General features: G+C 45.2%; 1 protein-coding gene and 1 pseudogene across 3 annotated transcripts in view; both read right to left on the bottom strand.

The window, feature by feature from the left end:
• LOC126161504 (disks large 1 tumor suppressor protein) overlaps positions 1-26,042 on the bottom strand; it is a 935,475-nt gene that overhangs the window by 239,983 nt on the left and 669,450 nt on the right. The window lies entirely within an intron of this gene.
• LOC126163411 (5S ribosomal RNA) lies at positions 21,118-21,235 on the bottom strand (annotated as a pseudogene).

Below are 26,042 nucleotides of genomic sequence, written 5' to 3'. Positions count from 1 at the left end.
CTACAGAGCACCTCAATTGAGTTTTCAGGGCGTGGAGGGGTGGAACCATCACACTTTAGCATCAAAACCAAATTATGTTGACCTGCACTTTATATGTATCGGTAAGTCGATATTCAGCGAAGACAACAACAACAACGAGACAAGTACAGCCACGACCTCTGCGTACCTCGGGCGGACCTTGTCCTTGAGCAGGCGCTTGCCCAAGGCCGACAGCGTGGCGGTCTTCTGCGCGACGCCGACCGCCGCTCCCGAGCCCGCGACGCCGTTGCCCGCGCCGCCGGCGTCGCCCACCACGACGTCGCCGCCGCGCGAAATGTCCAGCTCCGAGTCGCGGAAGCAGTTGCTCAGCGGCACCCACTTGCGCACCGCCTGCGGGGGCGGCAGCCCGTTCTCCTTCACCATGTCCGGCGGGGTGGGCGCGGTCCGATCACTGACACTGGCGATACGCGTGAGCTACTGCGTCGACCACGGCTCTGGCAGGCCGCCGCTTATCTGCATGGTCGCACAACACATCCACCGGCGACACTCGGAAACACACGCACAAACACTGCACACGAGGAAAACACTGGCGGCCGTGCAGAAACTTTTAGGTCGCTGCCACTCGTCAACGTCGCTCTTGTCTGATTGTCGAATTCTGTGTACGAGCGAGCGCGCGCGCGAGAGAGAGAGCAGGCGGATACAACGACTGGGAAACACACGAGCGCAGTGCCGCGGCAGCGACCTCTCACAGTGAACAAACGGCGCTATCTACCGCGCAGTTCCAACGGCGGTTCGCTGCCCGCCACGGTGCACGCTTCGCAACTGACAATAGGTCCTCCCCGGGCCAACTGAAGGATTTCCCCCGTCGCCGAGTCTGTGCCAGCTGTCCCCCTCCCGCCGCTCAGTTCTGCTGCCCCCTCCCCTCTGCCCCTCCACGCGTGCCCTGAAAGCTTACTACAGTTTCCCCCACCTCTAGCTCGCTGTGTCAACCGTACGCAGAATGCAGTGAGGGCTCCGGGCCGACGCGCGGGAAACTGTTGTGCCGACACAAGTAACTACTAGGCTGACAATCAGGTGCAGATCCGGGGTTCGATTCTGCAGGATGTCAGAGTGGGTTTCTGATTTAGAATGATTTTCCAAATATGTTTCATGGTTCAAATGACTCTGAGCACTATGGGACTTAACATCCGAGGTCATCAGGGAAATACGGAAGCGTCCGATCCCGCCTGTCTGCTTTCACCCACGACGTCACAAATATGGCGGAAACGACCATAAACCACGATTCCAATATGGCGCATATAAAGTCGTTACGTACACATTATGAGGACGGAAATACATCGAAGAATAAACACACACACGTTCCACAAAAAGCCTAATGACACTAACGGCACAAGCGCGGGAAATAGGGGGTTTTTGGGTGGGGAAAAACAAAATATAAACAAATTTAGACACCCACCCCCATACAAAACGACGAAGAAAACCGACATCACAAAACTCCCCAAATACCACTAAACATAATATCATCTGGAATCGGGCACTTCCCTTGACCTATATAGCTCAACAGCAGCTCCCGATCCCATAAATTAGGACCTAACACTTCCCTTGACCTATATAGCACAAAAGCATTTCCTGATACCAAAACCAACATTCACAGCCACACATTGGGATCGAACACTTCCCTTGACCTGTTATCCTTACGACATCTCCACATACAGCCGTCCATAGTCCGAGACGCCGGAACTTTAAGTAAGGCTAATTTCTTCACGACATACTGAATACTTCATGACTTCATCCAAAAATCCGAATAGTTGAAGAAATTTTATTAGAGACAACGCACTGTCCCTCAACATAGCCAACAATCGAAAACTGTTGAGCCTGTCAGTCATATCCATACCTACCAAAGACATAAAAAAAGCAGTTTACCAAAATTCACACACGACGCCACACTCGCAAACTAAACCAAAAACATCACCTAACACACCACCAGAGAGCACCACCGATCGCATCAAAACGACACCTACAAATACGCCACTCTCACAAACTAAATTCCGCGCCGTGGTGACGTGACACACCACAACAGCCTTACGTCACGGGTCAAAAAAAAAAAAAATTGGTTCAAATGGCTCTGAGCACTATGGGACTTAACTTCTGAGATCATCAGTCCCCTAGAACTTAGAACTACTTAAACCTAACTAACCTAAGACATCACACACATCCATGCCCGAAGCAGGATTCGAACCCGCGACCGTAGCGGTTGCGCGGTTCCAGACTGACAAGTTTTCTTAACGGGACAAGAAAAAAGCAGGTCAGTATTCGTACCACGAATTCTAATGGAAATGGAAATGCCGTGTGGTTAGGGCCTCCCGTCGGGTAGACCGTTCGCCTGGTGCAAGTCTTTCGAGTTGACGCCACGTCGGCGACTTGCGTGTCGATGGGGATGAAATGATGATGGTAAGGACAACACAACACCCAGTCCCTGAGCGGAGAAAATCTCCGACCCAGCCGGGAATCGAACCCGGGCCGTTAGGTATGACATTCCGTCGCGCTGACCACTCAACTACCAGGGGCGGACACAAATTCTAATCACTTCCACTAACTTACCATTTGGCTTAATATTCCTATTTTCCGTAAGACTATCAAGAAAGAGCAACAGCAAACATTCCAAGCTCAAATACACAGGGTGACTCAAAAGTCAGTTAACATTTGAAAATGCACCAATTCACAGAATAATGTACGCAGAGTGGCAAAACTTGACGCAGATGTCTGAAATGACACGGGATTTTACTGCAAGCAAAAATGAGTACAAAAACCGGCCAGCAGATGACACTGGACAGCAAGAGATCAGTGACGCCACTCGAGAACACCCGCAACTGCTCCATCACCTATTACTACATGTGTGAAAGATCTCATGTGCACATCATTTGGTGAGGATCGCGTGCTGAGCCGCCGCTTCCGGCATACTTTGCCTTCCAGGTCCCCAGACCTCAATCCATGTGATTACTGGTTGTGGGGTTACCTAAAGTCGAAAGTCTACCGCGATCGTCCGACCTACCCAAGATGCTAAAAGACAACATCCGACGGCAGTTTCTCATCATACCTACTGATATGGTGTGCAATTCGGTTCACAACAGTGTCCCTCGACTACAGATACTGCTCATGAATGACGGCCGACATGTTGACCATTTGTTATAAACAACATCGTCTCTGCTAAAAATCTACTGTTATATAATTTTTGCTTTTGTATCAGATGAAATGCCATCTGTCGGGCTTTTGTGTACTTTTTCTGGTTTCAATAAAACCCCATATCGTTTCGAGTATTTGTGTCAATTTCAACTTATCTTCCTACATTATTCCGTGAAGTAATGAATTTTCAAATGTTAATGGAGTTTTGGGTCACCCTGTATCTCTCCACTGGTCCTGAGATACCATGAAACGTTCCCTTTGGAAAATTATAAATTACTGTTCTGATAAACCTCTTACGTTATTTGATTTTCAAACAGCTGAGCAAAACTGAACTTACTCAACATCACTCTCTTTACTTATTCTGATCAACAGTACACTGACACACCTTTTTTTCTGACTTTCAACAATCCCTACAAAAGAATCGCCCTGACTATCAAAGATTTTGATAGAGAACAAACAATGTCTTTACCTTAATAGTGTTCAAAAGTCATATATATCAGTTCATGACATGCAGTCTTACAACAAATTTCCTTTTTCTGACGGACACACGTCCAGATCGTCCCCTCTCAAAACTCTGCCATCTCTCTCCTCACATTCACCACTGCTGGCGGCTCATTTCCAACTGCGCAACGCTACACGGTGTTCACATCCAACTGCCCAACACGACAATAGCAAATATTCCAACAATGCCAACCAGCCACAGACTGCAAACAGCACAGTCAGTGATTTTCATACAGAGCGCTACGTGGCGTTAACAACATAAAAACCTAAACAGCCTACTTACAACTTATACCAATCGTGTGGATGTATCTACAAAAATGGTTCAAATGGCTCTGAGCACTATGGGACTTAACTTCTGAGGTCAACAGCCGCGTAGAACTTAGAACTACTTAAACCTAACTAACCTAAGGACATCACACACACCCATGCCCGAGCAGGATTCGAACCTGCGACCGTAGCGGTCGCGCGGTTCCAGACTGACGCGCCTAGAACCGCTCGGCCACCATCGGCCAGCGGATATATCTACAGTTCGCGTCCGTTGCTGAGAGGGCAGCGCGTCTGACTGACTTGATGGAGGACCCGGTCCAATTCTCGGAACTACCGGTGATTTTTCCTTGATGGGAGCATTGGAACGGGATCCATTCATGGTCGTGATGCCGAGTAAGGAACTACTTCAGTGAGAAGTATGGCTTCAGTGTCTGAAAAGCCGACGATGATTGGGAGAGCGGTGTGCTGACGCCATGTCCATCCATACTGCATCCGAATGATGCCATATGGCATCACGCGGTCCTCTAGGCCTGACCGCGTAGTATTTTTTAAAGGATACATTTCAGATTTCAGAGTAATTTAATACACAAATAAGGTTTTTGTTTCATTACAGCCCATGTTTCGTTTCCTCCTTCCTTTTTTAACGCATTACAACAACATTCCTTTTGTTAACGCATCACAACAAAAAAGCCAGCGAAAATGCGCAAATTGTCGTTGTCCAAGTTACATGTAGTAGGAGCACAAACTGATGATTGTACCGGCATGCTGGTACTGCGTGGAGGCGATGCGATTTCTACGAGCTTGCACACGCCTGCTTGTCAAGTTTCCAGTTACGTACGTAGCCTCTTTAAGAGCGATGTTATGCGCACACGCAAGCGTGCATATACACGGATCACTCCGATAGAGGCCGCCTTTGAGGGAGCTACACGGCGTTGCAGCTAACGCTGGCTTGCTCTCGGCCGGTACCTCTTTTTATACGGTTTCTTTCCTGGGACTTGCTGAATGGGCCTGATTATGTCACTGCTTCCAAAGTAGGGTGGGATAGGGGAGGGAGGGGCGTGGAGAGAGTGGATAGGGGCCCGGTGGAGGGAGCAGAGGACCCCTCCCACCTCGTGACGTCACCACAGCAGTACTCGGGCTTGCGTCCAGCCGGCAGTGGCCACAGCAAGAAGGCGACGGGGCGGCTGCGTGACCCGACCGCTGATAGGCGGCAGACGTCATCGAATTCGTCGGAACCTTGAAAACTGAAAGAGGGCTTGTGAGTCACGCTGCTCGGATTGCGCTGCATAAGGAAACGACTGCCGCAAATAACAACGCACGTGGTTCCTCGCAGCTTCAAGATGATGTCACTGGAGAGAAACAGGAGCTGTTGACAGACTTGCCTGTGAGGCCATAAGAATATAGTCAAAGCCATTGGGTTCCATCACACAGTTATAGATAAAACATTTAAAGAAAAAGAAACCTAACATCATTCCGTAGAACAAGTTTCTACTCCTCTTTTATCCACGAGCACTTCTGGCACTTTTGCACCACCGTCAATTGGGTTCTTCCATTTCTGACGCCTATACTTGTCCTTACGCACCTTTACAACAAATGCCTGGAGGTGTATTTTTCGCCTTGCGGGAAAATAAATGCAAATTGGTTTGTTCCTGTCTCCACGTCTGCTCGGTGGAAGAACGGTAGTAAATTACTGCAACTCGGATAATTACTACACTGTTTACGAATAAGTTTATGTGACGACATTGTCTAATACTAAGTTTTGTACACATTACATAGACAAGCTGTGGAGTTGTGATCTGATTGTTCAATACAGGTTTTATTTGCTCCCAAGACAAATAAAACTCGTATTAATGAAAATTTTACAGCTAGTCCGCTACCCATTCCACTACTGCAATCACGATTAATAGCTGGCTAGCTACAAACGTGATATTTACCAGAAAGTTATTGGCTTTCTTTATTCCAACAGACGCAGGGGAATGAAACATATTGTTTTATGTGTTGACACTGCACCAGAGGGAAGATTAAATATAATGTCGACATTTATTCCCATTCAAATTATCATTCACGTAGCGTCCTCTAACGCAATACAAGTATTTATCCAGGTTTGTACATGATAATCACTGGTTTTCCGCTTAAAATTTACGATATGAAGTAAATTACTAGTATCTAGCTTTACCAGAGATATTCGCAAGGGGAAAGAGAATGCTGTCTTTAGAATAAGCAATTACCGGTAGAATAAAATAAGGTGATCAGATTTTTTATTTACATTAATTATCGTCGGTGAAAATAACTATCCGAGCTACGTGCCAAAGATGATTCCTTCCGTCTCCACACAATCCACGTCCTTTGTTAGCGTAATTTCAATGGACTTCCCCTCTCAAGCCATGACATATTCATGAAAACCACCTACCTAACTACCTCATCCCAAATGAAGACTTTATAACACCAATTTCCCATATATGACATTCTTCCGCATTCCCACATCCAGTTACATAAACTTCTCCTCAAACCTATCCACATCAAATAGCGAATTTAAAGTTACTGGGAAACTTCGTCACACCCACCTCCAAGTGTAACAGAAATATGTACATGGTCAATATCACATAACGCCTTTCATCACCACGGACTAATACCATAAATATTTACTTTCTTTCGCTGACGCCATAGTCCCGCAGCGATCGCAGGGTCGGCGTGGTTACAACGGATTTGGCAAAGTTAGTGTTGGAGATGGCCGGATGCCCTTCCTGCTGCCACCCAGTACCCCCCCCCCCCCAGGGAGGAATCAGTGTACCCCAACTGTCTGCGTCTAGTGTAAATCGTAAATTAGTGCGGACGTGTTTCAAATGTCTGCGACGTGTGTAACTGAGGTGGAACGTGGGGACCAGCCCGGTATTCACCTAGCGGGATGTGGAAAACCGCCTAAAAACCACATCCAGGCTGGCCGGCACACCAGCCCTCGTCGTTAATCCGCCGGGCGGATTCGATCTGGGGCCGGCGCGCCTACACGATTCCAGGAAGCAGCGCTTAGCGCTCTCGGCTGCCTTGGCGGGTCACCATAAATATTTACTTGTGACTCTATAATTTCATTTTAGTCAACACCTACCGGCAGCCAGATCGCATACAATTCCCCCGCAGTCGGGGATTTTACCTAACGAATAAACGAACTGCAATGCAAACGAATTTCTATTTCTACATGTATACTCCACAAGCCATTGCACAGTGCAAGGGCGGAGGGTTCACAGGTAACGCAAATACGGACAGAAGAAAAGGGAGAGTGGTACACAAAAACAGTCAGCTACTCCACACATAAAAAATTGACAAGAGACCAGTGTTTCATTACCAGGTCACATATCGCCCAACTTTTCGATTCAGAGCATTTAATACTTCCTTCACCTATTAAATTTTGTTCACAAATTCCAATGTGTTCGATACGTCAGAACCAAACACAGCGTATAAATTTCGATAAATCATTGTTCTCGCAGAATCATCTTCGGTTGTTATTTCAGCTTTTTCGCAATGTAAATTTACCGAAACTTCTTTAAAACACTTTAGATGAATGCTAGAATGGTTTCTTCGCATTGATCACTTTAGAATTCGTTTCCTACCTCTGTCCAGCAAAGCCAGAGCTGAGTTCCTAATGACGTCATCATCGGAGGGAGGTTACTGCACACTTTGCCAGTAATATTTAAAAGCTTGTTTAGGCGCGCGTGATTTTTTTGCCGTCCCGCATAAGAGTGGCATCCACAGAAAGCGTTGCCTCGGCAATAAGCGAAGCAGCTGGCCTTGGGAGGCGAGGACTTTTGTTATCCGCCCACCTGCCATCCTCCTTGACTGGCTGACAGCACTGAGGCCTTGGAAGTACGCCTGCAATCAAGCCACCGTTTACAGTGGTGTATTATGTTCCCGCTAAACGAACTGGAATACGTTTCAATACTGGAAATTCGGTGCTTTTTTGGAATCTTGGACGTTCTTGTGTAGTTTTAGCAAGTACGATGGAGTTCAGCACATAGGACGATCACTGCACACTAACGGTTTATTCATCATATCTACTTATCACCTTCCAAATTACAAAACCCCAAAAGTTTTCAATTCGTTAGCCTCTGATCAGTTGTAATATATTAGCTACCGTTCTAGCTCAAGAACATTTCCCTCGTCCGAATGCGAGACGGACAGGAGTCAGTCATGAAAGGTATTTGTCTGACTTTTCTCTTAGATACACACTGTACAAATAAGTAAGAACCCAAAAAAACGCATATAAGAAAACTTGCACGTAAATTCAGAATCAACCCCATATCCCTCACTGAGCACTGAAGTGTAGTGTACTGTTAGGTTTTGGGGGATGATTATGAAATTAAACGAAACTTGGTGCTGGATCGTAACTATTGCTTTTTAAAATCATATACAGGATGTTTTAAAAAAAATGTCACATATTCCTGGAGAAGAGAATACTAGTAAAAGCTAAAAAAAAAAGTTCCTACAATTACATGTCCGGAAACCAATACCGTTGAGATACGGGGCCTTTTACTAGTAACGAGTAATGATTAGTATAAGCTGGAGTAGGCCCTCACAACAGATGGCACAGTCAATAACCACAAAAAGCAAGCGTAAGTAGATAAAAATCCTCGAGCAATCATGGAGGTGAGGCATTCGGATTGCTTCAGTATCATCTTATGGGCAGGAACTATTGGTGACAGCCTCATAGGGCTATACACTTTACAAAACAGATTAACAGGTGCTGCGTTAACCTATTTCTGCTTTATCAATTACCAGCGCTACTGGAGAACGTCACCCTCCCAGGAAGACAACGACTGTGGTTTGTTTATGACGGGTCAAAACACCACTTTCGACGAATCGTGCGACACTACCTCTCACCGCAACGTTTCATGGGCGATGGATTGGTCGGGCACGTGGCTTCCACGTTCACTAGGCCTGAATCCGTTGAATTTCTGTCTATGGGAACATTTAAAGGCATAGCTGTATGCTCAACCTATCGACAATTTGCAGACGTTACGGGAGCATGTGACCAATGAATGTGACGGAGTTCAAGTGTAGCCATGCGTATTTGAAAGAATGTATAATTCACTCCGAAGAAGGGCAGAAGGGTGTGTCAGGATGCGTGATAATCACATGCACCATTGCCTGTAGTGTCTGCTTCTACGTAACAACCAGAAGGGAATGAGAGAAGAGATTGGTCCGTATCTCGACAGATATTTGTTTCCAGGCGGACCACTCACTATCGAAGATTTCCTTTCAGTTTTGTGCAGTACTGTAGGAATATGTGACACTTCTTTCATATACGCCCCCCCCCCCTTCCACACACAAACATACAAAAAGTTCTACTAACTTATGGAAATTTAAAGTACATTACATCCAAATTAATTCTATACTTTACGGGAAACTCTAGTGTTACAGCACCATCTCGGGTGGTTCCCTTCGTCAGATATCTTATTTTTACAGAACATTTTCAGCTTCTTTTAAATTGGCGTTTTCTACCGGCCACACAGCAACATGACAGCTGCTTTTCTTTCCTCTTTTAAGTCTCAGACACACTCTGTAAGAACACGGCATATGCAGAGGGTACGAAGCACATTAATTTAGAATTTACCGTATGATACTTACCTTTTGATCTTACTGCCTCAGTGAGTCAGTGAGGCGACCTTCACCCTAAGGAAAGGATGACAGAGCGCCATCCTGGAAACATAGGGACACCCATGACCTCCACCGTTTGCTACGTGTACTCATCGATATCGTGTGAAGAGTGTCACTACAACTGCCCGAGTACCAGCTGAGGCTGCTACTTTTATTTTATTAGTTTGTGGCGTCATCCCCATGAGGTAAAACAATACCTATGACACTATTACACGATGCCTTTTTACTCAAATTCACTTTAATGCAGTTTCAAGCTATGCTGATTATATAGATAATTCAGTGAATCCAAATGACTATGGAAGTCCCTCACAAATTACTGGTTCCGATCGATCACAAGCAAATTGGGTTTACAAAATATTAATTGAATCGGACTGTAAGGTGTTGGAAGGGCTAAAAACATACTAAACAGAACCCACTAGAAAAAATGCCAGAATTAAAATAAAACAGAATGTTATCGTAATGCGCATCAAACACCGGTCTTTTTCTTGTTCTGAAAACCACGTTCAAAATGCGTGGTTAGTGTCAGGACTTGGTCGCAGCAGCTCCTCTTCGACCTGAAAGCAGCTTGATCCACGGGTATTGCTGCGTGCATCTATTAGGTGGTTCATTCTCTTTAGGAGAATTTTCTCGAGAAGTTTGTACATCACACACGGCAGAGAGATAGGCCTGTAGCTCTTGGGATCTGCCGGCCGAAGTGGCCGTGCGGTTAAAGGCGCTGCAGTCTGGAACCGCAAGACCGCTACGGTCGCAGGTTCGAATCCTGCCTCGGGCATGGACGTTTGTGATGTCCTTAGGTTAGTTAGGTTTAACTAGTTCTAAGTTCTAGGGGACTAATGACCTCAGCAGTTGAGTCCCGTAGTGCTCAGAGCCATTCTTGGGATCTCTCTCGTCCTTTCCAGGCTTCAAGATAGCTATTATCTTCGACTCCTTCCATTTTTTGGGATGTTTCAGTCTCAAGTATGGCGGAGAAAAATACGCACATGGCTCTGCAAATTTTTTTCCGCCATACTTGAGACTGGAAACATCCTAAAAAAAAAAAAAAAATGGAAGGAGTGGGAGGTGACAAAAGCCATGCGATGGCGATATGCATATACACAGATGGCTGTAGCATCGCTTGCACAACGTATTAAAGGGCAATGCATTGGTGACGCTGTAGTTGTACTCAGGTGATTGAAAAGGTGGCCGTCTTGATAGTGGCCGCACGGCAGGAATCAAGACTTCGAACGGAATGGCAGCTGTGGGCTATTCCATTTCGAAAATCGTTGGGGGATTAAAGTTTCCGGGACCCACAATCTCAAGAGTGTGCCGAGAATATCATATTTCAGGCGTTATCACTCACCAGATACAGCAGTGGCCGACGTCCTTCATTTAACGACCGAGAGCAGCGTCGTTTGCGTAGAGTTGTCAGCCCTAACAGAAAAGCAGTGCTGAGTGAAATAACAGCAGAAATCAATGTGGAACGTACCGCGAACGTATCCGCGAGGACAGAGCGGCGAAAGTTGGGGTTAATGGGCTACGACAACAGAGGATCGACGCGAGTGCCTTTGCTAACAGTACGACATCACATGCAGCGAGTCTCCTGGGCTCGTGACCATATCGGTTTGACCACAGACGAATGGAAAACTGTGGTTTGGTCAGATGAGTCCTGATTTCGGTTGATATGAGGCAATACAGGGTTCGAGTGTGGCGCAGGCGCCACGAAGTCATGGACCCACGTTGTCTACGAGGCACTGTGCAAGCTGTTGGTGTCTCCTTAATGGTGTGGGCTGTGTTTACATGGAATGGACTGGGTCGTCTAGTCCAAGTGAACCAACTGAGAGCATCTGCACCCATTCATGGACTTCATGTTACCAAACAATGACGGAATTTTTATGGATGACAAAGCCCCTTGTCGTCTCGGGTCGTAATTGTTCGCGATTGGTTTCAAGAACATTCTAGACAGTTCGAACGAATGATTTGGCCAGCCAGACCGCCCGACGTGAATCCCATCGAACATTTATGGGACATAATCGAGAGGTCACTTCGTGCACGATATCCTGTACCGACAACACTTTCGCTATTACGGATGATTGTAGAGCCAGCATGGCTCAATATCTGTGCATGGCTTAGCAACGACTTGAGTCCATACCATGTCGAATTGCTGCACAGTGTCGGTCAAAAGGATGTCCCACACGATATTAGAAGGTATACCATGACTTCTTTCAGCTCAGTATATAATAACTCGAATAACTGATTTATTGACACACTTCGGGTAACAGCATTTGATCGTGGTCGCAAAATCGATTCAGGCGTATCGTGAGAAGAGGGTAGCGAAAAACGGTTCCCGAAATAAGGTTCTCGTGTTGTCAAGTTGTGTAGTACCTGCTACAGTCATGTAGGTTAAGGATTGCTTCAAGAATGAGAATACCAGGAACTGACATGTGCTGAAAGCTTCCGTTCGGGAGGCCCCAGAAGGAGGCGGCGGCGGCCTTGCCTTCCGTTGTGGCGGCGTGGGTGCAAGGCCGGACGTCGCTGCCGCCGCCGCCGCCCCCGGCACAAACAGGTTTGGCCCCACTGCAGTCGGCGCCTGCTGTCTGCTGCCGTGCCCTATCTCGCCCGCTCACTGGGGGCCGGGGCTAGGTCGTTCACCGCAACTCTGTGCTCTCCTGCCGTCTCTGTATGTGTATCTCTCCCAGCCGAGACGGTACTGCTCACGCATTTTCCACACCACTACAATTACTGTAATGCGCCAAAATCTTCATCTAATTTTGTGTTCAATAGTTCAGGCGGAAAAAAAGAGGGGAGGGGGGAGAAGAAGAAGAAAGAAAGAAAGACTAATATGGGGTCGTTGTCTGTTAAGACTTGCGGATTGGGCCAGGGCGCTGTTGTTCGCTTACTGGCTGTCGTTCATTGACGAGAGTTATGTTTTGACCGTGGCGTCTTCTACTATTATGTTCAAATGTGTGTGAAATCTTATGGGACTTAACTGCTAAGGTCATCAGTCCCTAAGCTTACACACTACTTAACCTAAATTATCCTAAGGACAAACACACACATCCATGCCCGAGGGAGGTTCAAATGGCTTTGAGCACTATGGGACTTAACATCTATGGTCATCAGTCCCCTAGAACTTGGAACTACTTAAACCTAACTAACCTAAGACATCACACAACACCCAGTCATCACGAGGCAGAGAAAATCCCTGACCCCGCCAGGAATCGAACCCGGGAACCCGGGCGCGGGAAGCGAGAACGCTACCGCACGACCACGAGCTGCGGACCCCGAGGGAGGACTCGAACCTCCGCCGGGACCAGCCGCACAGTCCATGACTGCAGCGCCTCTGACCGCTCGGCTAATCCCGCGCGGCGTCTTCTACTGTTATCGGAAGCTAACAAGTTGATGTTGTCTTGCCTAACTTCGGTTCGACACTTCTGGTCTTGTAAACAAAATACGAGCGCACGGAATATCAGACCAGCTTTGTCACTGCATAGTTACTAGCAAGTAGAACACAGCATGTAATTTTTAATGGGGAGACGCTTTCTGCCGTGAAAGTAGTTTCAGGCGTACACCAAGCGAGTGTTATATTAATTACTGTTAGTTCTATTTTTACTGTAACTTCCTGGATGGCACTGAGATCAGATACAGAACATCGATGTGCAGTCTTGACTGACAATCGTAAAAATTAACGAGGCCATGCGCGCTGTTATTGGGTCAATACAATCTACTCCCACACACTCGCTACCTATCTTGAGCCACATTCCACCTCCTGACATGAGACGGAAGAGCGCGCTACTGCGTGAATACGAGAAGACTGCCATTCGATATATCAAATAAATATTCATTACTCTTCGAAATGTATATAGGGTGGTTAAAAACAGATTTAAATTTTGTAAGGGTGTTGCAGAGTTGATTGTGGCGACAAACAATTGTTAAGAAAAAAATTTCGATACGTTTCGCCGTTTCCGTGTTAAGTAGCATTGAAGTTGGCCGACCAGGCCGTCGCGCGCGCAAATTCGGTCCGTCAGAGACGCTGTCGGCAAACATGTTGTTCATTAGGTTTCTTAAAATCTAACGAGTGACCGATACAAAAATTGGGCATGGGGCGATAGTAAGAATCGAACCCGAACTAGAGGCTGAGCAGTCTCATACGCTATCATGTACGCTATGAAAACAACTGGCACTAATTGTATCTTGTCAGCTGCTTGAATTTGAGCACTCAACGTCCTTATTGGCTAACTTCAACGCTGATTAACTTCGAAACAGCGCAACGTATCGAAATTTTCTTCTTGACAATTATTTCTTAATACAACCTACCATCCTTACAAGCTTACTATTGCTGACCACCTTGTATAAATAAATGACCTAGTCGATAAGCCCTATGATGATGTTCGTGCACCATACCGTTGTACACAACCAAGTCAAAATGCTAGAAAATGGTAGCGAAATTCAGAAAGACCTTTAAAGTATCGACGCTTGCTACAGGGATTAGCGACTGACTCTTAACATAAAGAAATGAAAAACGCATTGCGCTTAAACACGCGGGGAGACTTTTTACGGTATGATTACACGATTGCCGAACAATCACTGGATGTGTATTCTGCAGGATTACGATCGGGTGAGTTAGCGGGCCAGATGCGGTGCGATACGCTGCCTCAGTCTTTGTTGAATCAGGAACGTATGCGTCCAGCGTTGTTAATACGACTGTTGTCGTCTTTGATGACACTTCAAAAAAAAGTTCAAATATGTGTGAAGTCTAATGTGAGTTAACTGCTAAGGTCATCAGTCCCTAAGCTTACACACTACTTAACCGAAATTAATTTAAGGTCAAACACACACACCCATGCCCGAGGCAAGACTCGAACCTCCGCCGGGACCAGCCGCACAGTTTGATGACGGTAATGCTCACAACATACTCACCCAGGGCAACATTTGATCACTGAGAATGTTAATATAGGTTCTGGTTCATATTCCCCGTAACCTAAATGTTTGAACCCACGTCATGGTACGAAGAGCATCCCCAAAACATCGCAGAATTACCTCGGGCTTGAACTACAACCCCCACACACTGGGTTGGCCAGTGTAGCCGAGCGGTTCTAGGCGCTCCAGTCTGGAACCGCGAGACCGCTGCGGTCAGAGGTTCGAATCCTGCCTCGGGCATGGATGTGTGTGATTTCCTTAGGTTAGTTAAGTTTAAGTAGTTCTAAGTTCTAGGGGACTGATGATTTCAGATGTTAAGTCCCATAGTGCTCAAGAGCCATTTGAACTATTTGAAGCCACACACTGGAGGTCAAACGATTGTCTGAGCCGTCGGTGCGCTCAAGGACTTGTATAATTTGACAAGAGGCAAAATCGCGACACGTCGCACCACACTACTCCCCTCCAGTCAGATGTCAAGCTCCTATGTTATTTTGTTCCTTAACAACGTCTTACTTTGCGTGCCGCTGCGACCAGTATCCTTTTGCCAGGTATCCCAACTCCAAATGTTGATTACATGCAGTTCGCTTTTCAGTGTTCGTTCGGAAACTGTTTGAGATGGGCGTGAATTTCCGACAGCGGCAGCTGCTGTCCGGTTCGAAATCGATTGTCACTGACAAGGGATGGCATTCGTTCCAAATCCCTGTTGGTTAGCATTTTCGTACGAAAACTGTTCTATTCCCGTATTACATGACTGCGAGTGAAACACTATTCCTTGTAGCCACTTTGGACAGTCCGAGTTGAAACACTAACAAGTAGGCGGACTTCATTTATTGTGTGGTCGTGGGCACGTCCAAATGCCGTTCTGCCATGTCTCCACGTCGATCCATCGTACTGAGTCAATTTGGATATACGTATCACTTCAGTGCCATGACTTATATTGGGGATAACGAGACCGCCTGGTACCGTTCCACTCCATCTCCAAGTGGACTGATTATCATCCTGTCACAAGAGAACTTACCACGCGAAATAGCGGGCGGCCTTCGAAGCGATAGTTATGGAGTGAATGTCGAAGACCCCGCATGGCGACTACCACACCTCAGACTTACGCCTGCTCGGTATTGTACAGAGCTTGCAGGTAAGTACGCCTCGCGCGAAGCGGCCGTGACACTCGACAGTGAGGAGTTACGAAACACGAGAAGCGAGGTGTAATAACTCTGTCGGCGGCCCTGAAAACAGGGCGCGTGGCAGCCATCAGACTCGGCAACTGTGGGAGACGGAAGCGGCCGTGTGATACTCAGCGAGGACAACCTCTGCCTCGTCACGCCATTCTGCCAATGCCGTAGCAGCAGCGGCAAAACACTCCAAGCGTTACCATGTGAACCAGTCAGTCCAAATACCTGGGACCTGAAGTGTACGGAACTGACCGTGTACCCAGTTCACCCAGCCTGCGACAAGTGTTTATGGGCGTGTTAAAAAATTATCGAACCTCTGGTTCGCAAAAATCCTATTATTAACTTGGAGGTACAGAATCCCAAATCCCTTCCAAGATGTCTTGCGGTTAATGCACATACTTTTCCCAGCGCTTCCGTCATTGTTGGAAACACTTCTGGAACGCGTCTTTTGATATGGTGGTCAGCCGGGCCGTCGCATCCGTATGACGTCTTATCTTGACACAAACCGTGTTTCTTTCAGGGACATTTTCAGGTTTGGAAATAGCTAAAATTTACGCGGAGATGCGTAATTTGGGGAATGGAGAGCCTGAGGAATGTTGTGTTTGGTGAGGAAATTCTGAATCAAATGCACAGAATGGGTGGGTGCGTTAGCATAATGATGCTGCCAAGTTTTGCTGCCCGCGGATTTGGTCGTTTGCGCCGCACATAATCACGAAAGGGACGAAGGATCTCCTGGTATCGATGATTTGGCCTTGGTCCCTATTTTGATCAATGACACTGCCATTTCTTGAGGGTCTGCCTAAAAGCGGTTCTCTGTCCACTGATGTGTGGCCACCTTTGAAGCTGTTGTACCAGCCCTCTATTCGTGCTCCACTTGGGCGTTGTCAAGTTTTTGGCATAATCTGTTGCAATACCGTTGCTCAGTTTTTCCATCATTTTACAAATTACCGGAATCCGACCTACGCTCAGTACATGTCTTCACTCACAGGTTGGCTGCCAACGATTGGCGCTTCCTGCTGGCGTGGAAAAGAAAAATTACAACTGCGCAGGAATGTCTCCCACCCATCTCCACTGAAGAAAGTTTCCCACGATTCTTTGGTTTACGAGGGGAGGATTAAGGTTCGATACTCCTTGAACAGCCGTCGCACAAGGGCATCTACTAATTTCGACGAACTTCGGGAATGCTGCTATGGGGGGTTGCCACAAAGTAATATTTGCGTACGTGTTTAGGTCCCTACACCTGTGGTTTCGAAAAATATCAAAGTTAAAAGTCAAGTTTCGCACCAGGCGGAATCGTTAGAACACTTCGAACTGAGGATAATTTATATACGCATCTGGTTCGCACGCAGACTGTTTTCGGAAAATCGAAGAATTTGTGATTTTAATCCGCTGCTGATGATGATGAAAGAACTTACTATCTGAGATGATGAGCATGTGGAACTAGGCCCACGTTTTCAACACAGTCAAATCGCGTGCGCGTAGGTTCGAATCGCATTAGTTGTAATATTTCTTGTTCTTTGGTAACACAATACAGTCTGTAGTAAAAGTTATAAATTACTGTTATCTTAAATTAAATAAATTTCATTGTGAACACGGAACATGGCGTACGTAAGTAACTACGAAGTTTGACCAAACATTTTTGTGCTCGGTGCGAACTGTATGTATTTTTTTTACTTTTTTGCAACTAAATTTAATATACACTGCCTGAAAAAAAAGTGAAGCATTCATAATATATGTGCGGATATCAATGTATCTTCGTAGGCGTACACGCCATTGGCGTGTATGTAACTGATTAAAGTTGCAGTTCTTTGTGACGAGCCCGCCCTTTGTGGCCGTGAGGTTCTAGGCGCTGCAATCCGGGACCTCGCGACCGCTACGGTCGCATGTTCGAATCCTGCTTGGGGCATGGATGTATGTGATGTCCTTAGGTTAGTTAGGTTTAAGTAGTTTTAAGTTCTAGGGGAGTGATGACCTCAGACGTTAAGTCCCATAGAGCTCAGAGCCATTTGAACCATCCCATAGTGCTCAGAGCCATTTGAACCATCTTTGTGATGGTTAGGATGGCCACCAGAGTGCATTAGTGTCGTCCGTGTTGAGTCTTGTTACCAGGACTGCTAAGGCATATAAAGAGCGTGAACAGAGTCCGATGATGAGTGATCACTGTAAAATATAAATTTTCACGGCCGGAAATGTCACACTTTTGAAAATACTCCATGCTACTACGCCGCGGTCGGATAAATTTCTTCTTGAATCCCAGTGTTTCCTCCCTTCTGTGAAGGACATCTTCAATGAAGATCGTAGCTTTTTCGAAGGTCCGATAAACACCCTGGCTCTCTGCTAACTGGAATAAAATACCGCTTCCGCGCATATGACGTGACGTCACATATTTTGAAAACTCAAGCTCTGTAGACAATTGTCAGTTGCTATCGTTCATGGAGGAAGACTGGTACACATCTTCTTCAGCATCTAAACCCTTTCTCCTCCTGATTAAAATTACTGGGATATTTGGCAAACTCTATGCCCCCCTCTGCGTAGCCTTTCATAACTGCCAGTGCCTGAGTCTTATAAAATGGAGTCCAGTTGTCTCCACGTTGCAAAGCGTATTACCCAACAGCTGATGTGTCAGTTTCTCCCATTCTACAGTTGCCCTTGTGTTGTTCTATTCGCTTTCCAAAAATGGCTCTGAGCACTATCAGTCCCCTAGAACTTAGAACTACTTAAACCTAACTAACCTAAGGACATCACACACATCCATGCCCGAGCCAGGATTCGAACCTGCGACCGTAGCAGTTGCGCGGTTCCGGACCGAAGCGCCTAGAACCGATCGGCCACCGCGGCCGGCTATTCGGTTTTCGACCGTTCTTTTAGTAGTTCATACGTACACGTCTCTCCGAATTACACTGTGTCCTGTAAACACCCGATTCTACCAGCTGTTTGTGAGCATTCTTTGCCGACTTTAGCTATTCCTGAATGTTCCAAGTAGTTTTGCAAATTATAGCGATATTCCTTTACGTCAGGCTCTTTCCTATGCCGTCAGTAGCGTTTGTCACGAGCGGCGGGAAAACCTTGGACTTCGCAGACACCTGTTCATTGAGCAGTATTTTTGCGAGGATCCGGCTCCATTACATCTCGCCGTACGGTCAGCTGAGGACTGCTGCAAGTGGGGCATTCGAAGCGGCTGGTTGGCTGTAATGACGGCGTCAGTGAGCCGAGACCTATCTGCCGAAAGTGCGCGCTCGCGCTCGTTTAGCATCTAGTTTGGGCCTACGCCGTTTCTCCTTTGGCGCCACGTAGGCTAACGAGGCCCCGTCGCGGGCAGAGAGAGCAGCAATTTGGAGAACAGGATAGCGCCGTGTGCCCGCGCTCGTAACGCGATTGCAGAAGTTTCGCCGGCGCTGTACACGACGCTCCGCCCGAAACAGTTTATCGCCGGCAGCCAGCGAGTTAGAATTCCAAAATTGGGGCCACCGGCGAACTCAAGTCGATCTGAACCTACTCCGTAATTCGTTTAGCGTGGCTTGTCACACTATGCCATTAAATGACATAAGGAAGAGGCACCGTTAATGGTTAGGGACAGGAAAGTTTCACGAAAGCAGTAACGCGAAGCAATACCGTGATTTTTACAAAGCATCGCGAAATTTGTCATTTTCCTGTATAATTTCTTTTTTTATATAACTGAGGACGACAGTTCATTATTGCTGGTAACTGATTATTATAAATGCTGAAATTTAATTTTCAGTTCTTTTTTCCTGAACACTGAGGTTCGTATATAATCTTAAAATGACAGTTCATTTGTCACGTAATGAACTATGATGTGATATCAAAAGAAATCCCGAAATAGGCAAAAAACCAGCACCTAATGTGGAAAATAAATAACTCCGAATTTGGAAAATAAGTTAATTCCGAATTTAGCACATAAATAAATCCAAATTTGGAAAAAAATAACTTCGAATCCGGCAAAAAATAACACCGAATTTAAGAAAACACTGAATTTGACAAAAAAATTCGCCAAAATTGGAAAAAAAATATCACCATATTCGAAAAAATATCAAATTTGGTAGAAAACACCAAATCTCGTAAAAATATCACGAAATTTGGCAAAAATCTCACAAAATTTGGCAAAACATAGGACCGAATTCGGTTAAAAATAGAGAATTTGACAAGCATACATCGATTTTGGCACAAAAATAACGCCAAATTTTGCATAAAATAGCAACAAATTTGGCAAAAAATAACACCGAATTTGCCGCCCGGAGTGGCCGTGCGGTTCTAGGCGCTTGTCTGGAACTGCGGGACCGCTACGGTCGCAGGTTCGAATCCTGCCTCGGACATGGATGTGTGTGATGTCCTTAGGTTAGTTAGGTTTAAGTAGTTCTAAGTTCTAGGGGACTGATGACCTCAGAAGTTAAGCCCCATAGTGCTCAGTGCCATTTGAACAATTTGAACAGCGAATTTGGCTAAAACTAACACTGAATTTATCAAAAAATAACATCGAATTTGGCAAAAAATCTCACTGAGTTTGACAAAAAATAACACCGAATTTGGCCATACGATAAAACAATTTTTTCCTGTCTCTACTAACTGTACCTGTGACGTCCAAATCTTCCCAAAGAGACGAGGAGTTTGTGGTGCCACATTCTCCAAGAGTGGCAAATTTTTATCGCCACATCTAGATTAGGGTAATTACAGCTTATAGAGGTGTCAAAGAAGCGAACCGAACCATTAGAGGCATCCAGTGCCTGCCAACCTATCTTAACTTTGTACCCTGCTCATAGGTTGGCTATGAAAAGTAAAGCCCTCCAGTCAGCCGTTTTCTCCTATATCCGATGTGTTAAATAACCCCTTACGAGTAGAGCTCTGTGCCTCTCAGGTCTGACTTCTGCAATGAAGAAGCTACAAACAGCCTCCGCAACACACTGTCGTACCGTCTGGCGCCATGTGGAGATAGTTGAGTTCTACACTCGTCAGGAGGTGGATCTGATACTACTGGTTAGTCGGAGAAAGTTGCCCCCTACTTGCGACGATCGGGCCACCCGAAATTATGATGGCCATTCGTAACTGCGATCGCAACTGCACCACAGACGCCTCCATGCGGTCACTAATCGTAAGATAATCTGTGTCGTCTACTGCCGTATGCCATTACTAGACGGGATGTCTCCCGCTCATCCTTAATTATGTGTTTTATTTCTTCCTTTTGTCACTTTTTTCTAATGTTTTGCTTGACTGACCGAGCGTTACCTCCCGATCGTGTAATCTAAACTAAACTCCTCCTTATCTGGCCATAAAGGCCCAACGGCACCGACCGGGCGCCGTGTCATCCTCAGCCCATAGGGATGCTGATATGGAGGGGCATTTGGTCAGCACACCGTTCTCCCGGCCGTATGTCAGTTTACGAGACCGGAGCCGCTACGAGTACTTCTCAGTCAAGTAGCTCCTCAGTTTGCCTCACAAGGGCTGAGTGCACCCCGCTTGCCAACAGCGCTCGGCGGACCGAATGGTCACACATCCAAGTGCTAGCCCAGCCCGACAGCGCTTAACTTCGGTGATCTGACGGGAACCGGTATTACCACTGCGGCAAGGCCGTTGGCATTGTTGTATCCAGGCATTGCTGCGACACATTTTAGTGCCATTTGTCTTGTTTTAGTTTCACTATTTCTTTCTTTTTCTTCTTTCTTTTTCAAATTACTATGAATTACTATAAATTTTAATATAGTCAGTAGTCAACTATTATTTCGGTAAGTGTTTTTTCACCTCCTTTCCTTATCCTACACCACAACCTGTGATCGTGCAGACAAGTTCGAATCACACTTGTAGTAGAAAATGGGTCCGATACGTAAGCCCCGTCAGGTGAGAGGGGAGGGTAGTTGGTCATTATTTCCACCATTTTGCAAGTTTTCTTGGCCCACACACTACGTTTGCACTGACTGCACATAAAGCATTAGGTACAATACTTCGGGAGCTGTTAGAGTGTCTGTAAACTACGCATGTTGATCAGTTTTACAGGATATGTATCTCTGGGGTCAGGCATGAACCAGTAGTACAGCCAGAGCCCCTTCACCTTTAGATTTGTCACGCAACAAGGCTTCGTTCTCATTCTTCTGCTATTTTCTGAATGACAATAATCTGAAGCATCGGCTGTCCTAACTTGGATTTTATCTTTATCGTGACTGCACAGTTTCCATTGTGTAGCCATTTTGAAGTGAATGGTATAAGCCGTCAAACGGCTATATGTGGCTTACTGCCACAACTTATGGTGTCATACGTTGTTAAAGTGCACCTGGGTGCTTGGTCTTTAAATTAAACAACATGACACTTCTCCATTAACGATTTTGGCAACACCATAGATCAAAATCCACGGCTAATGATTCAATCACCGTTTGCCCCAGGATCTGCGCTGCCATTCGAGTGGATTTAATCTGTATCAGCGCGATTTATATTTGAAAAATGCTAAGTTCTTCTGAGATTGGGATTACATGTTAAGCCATAGGCAAGTGGCCGTGTGAGTCAGAAGCTGGCATAACAATCCCAATAGGAACAAGCCTAGCGAAAAAGTGTGGTGTTCTATACATTACTTACTTTTTTATGATCAGAGGATATCAAGAGAGAAAAAATTTTCACACAGATTAACATAGGTCTGAATAACCTTCAATCTATACCTAATACTAGCGCTACCAGAACGTCTTATTAAAACTTCATAAGTTAGGTACTGGGACATGAAGAAGCTTGCACAGGATACAGTGGCATGGAGAGCTGCATCAAACCAGTCTCAGGACTGAAGACCACAACAACAACAACAACAAGTTAAAGAAAAGAGGTTTGGGAGAGACGGAGAACGCTTTTTGACACCTTCGCTTGCGGGAACGTCTTTCTCTCCCCCCCCCCCTTTTCCGCTCCCATTTTCCAGCTTCTCGTTGCTTCTAGCGTCGGCTCGGCTCGACATCGAGAATGGGAATAAAGATTCGGTTTTGTGCGAGCGCTCACACGAGGCCTTGCTTATAGTAATAACTTGTCACCTATCTACACTGCTTAGGAGAACCATCAGTATGACAGTATAGGGAATCGAATGAATCTCTTTTGTTATAATAAACTAATCCATTCGTGACCTGCCCTAGCCAGCTGTAAATTTCAGTTTTATTTACTCTTGTTAAAATGTCTGGCGTTTCATAGCTCGTTCTGGAACATTCGATCCTCGATGATATTTCCTGGTGTTGTGATAAAGGGCGCTGCCGTTATCTCAATGCGGAAGATTGTATCGTAGTATCGCAAGGAAGTAGGGTACAAATAAGCTTGGCGTTCTACGTATAGTCAGGTGCGAACATTCTCATAGTAGTACACCTGTTAACTCACATTTTGGTGTGAAGGCGCACCAACACTTAACTCTTACGTTAAGTTGTTTTATAATAACATAACTAGCTCTGATCACTATATGTTTATTGTTTCGTGTCCGCGTGTTTCTGAGCTGAAAAATCAGGTTCAACATCTACATTTATTGTACGTTCTCAACTTTGCATCTGCTTCAGTTGTTTAGCTCTATTCCGCTACTGAAAATTTATATCTGAGATTGACTATCTGTCATATATTTTAGTGAAAAAACACAATGCGAAAGGCATTTTCTTCCAGTGCTCAATGAAAGAACGAAAGCGAAAAACTGAAGTTGGAAAACTTTAAGGTTGTCGGTGAAAAAAGCTTTAGTTTTAGAATAGCATCGGATATCATAAAAAACATGCAGGTTGAGTAATCTTATACACAGTTTCTCGAAGTGTTTCCCAAACCACTAATCTGTACATAACATAAAAGGGGTATTAGTCACGTTCACGAACGCACTTTTTTTCTACGTGACGTACTATTTAAAGATGACCACTGCGACGAAATACTCTTTTACATAATGATACATAAAAGAAGAGTTGTATATCTAAGACACATATAAACGCGATTAGCCCTCAATATTATCAAATTCTGCCTTCTTCTTCCTCCTCTTATTTTTATTTTCCCTGATGTTTATTCCGTCCAGTACGGGGAATTTGTCGCATTTTAACTGAATGCATATCGAATTTGTGGACCATCCCAGCATTTGGCTAAAGTGTGCCTGCCCGCAGCCGTTAATACGCTATGCAAATTTGATCTAGGTCTGCTCATGTCCCAGTCTCGCAAGCTAGTTCTCTGCATATTACGCTACACGAGAAAGTCTTACCAAACTCTACCTTGCACAAACAGAAAAAATATATTGGCGCCGTGATGGAAATATTTTACGTGAAAGTACTTCTTTTAAGGCTAAGAAAGCTTAACGGAATTTTATTTTATTTATTTATTTTTTTAAAGATCTTGGATAGGACCTCATCTGCGGGAATTTAAGATCTGATTAAAAATTTGCACATTAATTGCAGAAGGTAATTTGACGACTGGAGATAAATCGTGTGCATCAGAAAATTACCGCGACGACCTTCAAGAGGTTTAAACGAAGCGGGATACGATCTAGTACGCGGCAACTGGCCAGAGTCCTTCGCGTGCGGATTCACTCATGAGGAACCTCATTGTTCTGCGCCGCAGGATGTTCACACTACCATCCGGCCGAAAGAACTGTGACACGGATCCGCGTTGGCCTCCACCGCCGACGCTGGTGCGCAGTTACCTTCCACAACGCGGAATATGTATGCTCTGTGGCACAAAACTTTACGCACAGTCGAGACTATTCTAGCTTGACGCGTTCCAACCCAAACTTGAAAAATACAAAGAAAAAAGGTGTTGTGCATCAGTACATCAAAGAGAGGCGCCCTCTTCCAAAAGGAATGTTCAGTGTCGACGATGTGGCTACATCATTCTCGTAGTTGTACGAAACAAAAAGCATACGCCATGTGCAGTTATTCCTTGACAACCATCCTATTCATTACAGTTGATAAAATCTTCGTATCGTCCATACATGTTCGACATCAACACGCGTAGATGATATGAGGATTTTATCATCTGAGTGCATTTTATCAACTGTACTTTTATCAAGAATGTATATATCCGGAGTGCCTTTTATGCTTTGACTTCATGTAATGTGACATCGCAATTTTACAACAAGCTCCGTAAGATACTCCGATGATGGCAGCATAAGACTGCTGAAACCGGTCATCTTGGAATGAAAGTGCCTATACTGCGATCGTGTCGTACGAAGTGTGTTCATTTTCAAAAATGATATATCTGGTATACACGCCCCATAAAAACTTTATAGCAGTTTTATCGAATGGTCTATGTAACAAAATGTGTATATTTCGCATTTTAGTAATCATATTTTATTGACATTATCTTCCTTATTAGCGTGATAAAATTCTCGAAGGGCTTCGAGTATGTCACTACAGACAGCAGAAACTATTCGATATAAAGGGAATACCACGAGGAATGGTCAAATATTCAGAGATATCACAGGAACGATCATTCGAAGATAAAAAGTGCAGTAAACATGGGTTCCAAAATGCAATGTCTTAAGAGCTATGAGCACTTTTTCATTTTCGATATTGTAAAACAAATCTCTTCTATTGCAAGCTCTTTGCTTTTCACATTTTCAGGAGGTAGTAAGGGCCAAAACAAGAAATAGTTATCTGCTAAACATGGGCTCTAAAATGCAAACCTTAAGAGCTATAAACAGTTGTTCAGTAGAGATACGTGTTTTACAGTAGGGAAGATGAACTAGTACCCATAGCTCTTAAGGTATGCATTTTAGAGCCCATGTTAAGCAAATTTTTTTTGCCTCGGATAATCGTTCCTGTCACATCCTTGCATATTGACCAATCCTCCTGCGACAACCTGTATAACAGCTATTTAAATGCGAAGCAATGACTAATGTTAATGTCGCCGGTTGCTAATAACCGGAGTGTAAATGCTAGCCTTTCCTCAGGTTACATTGCTCGTCGGTAATTAGAGATATATATATATTTTTTAATTTTTCTCCACAATTGTACGAGATGCCAGTGAAAACCTGGCATGTGTGCAAAGTTTTGGACTAACGCTAAGGAAAATTGGAGCTGTAGTTCACTATTAAGTGCACTACCTCCGCGCATTTCACGTTCGCGTACAAACTGAGACACACAAAGTTTTTCTTTCTACGATGTTTTGCTTTCTTCGCCAAAAATAGTACGTTCGCCAGGCAAGACAACCCCCCTCTGAACATCGAAATTTTACATCACGGGTATAACTGTATAGTATTATATACGGTACGCCGATTATCAGTGTCCAGAAAACGATAAAGCAGCCTTCATAGGCTGTGTTTGTTATCTCCTGTTGTCTGCCGTTTCGTCTAGTGTAAACGCTTGTTCACATATACACACCTCAAAAAAAATTTTGCATCATCCCGGTTCCCAGAACTCCTGAAGACAGACTTTGACTGCGGATATTGTATCACAGACACAGCCCCTT

Source organism: Schistocerca cancellata, chromosome 2, assembly GCF_023864275.1.
Source record: "Schistocerca cancellata isolate TAMUIC-IGC-003103 chromosome 2, iqSchCanc2.1, whole genome shotgun sequence".
In the NCBI taxonomy this organism is placed as follows: domain Eukaryota; kingdom Metazoa; phylum Arthropoda; class Insecta; order Orthoptera; family Acrididae; genus Schistocerca; species Schistocerca cancellata.
The sequence above is the reverse complement of the archived record's forward strand: the minus strand, read 5'-3'. Positions and strand labels throughout refer to the sequence as shown.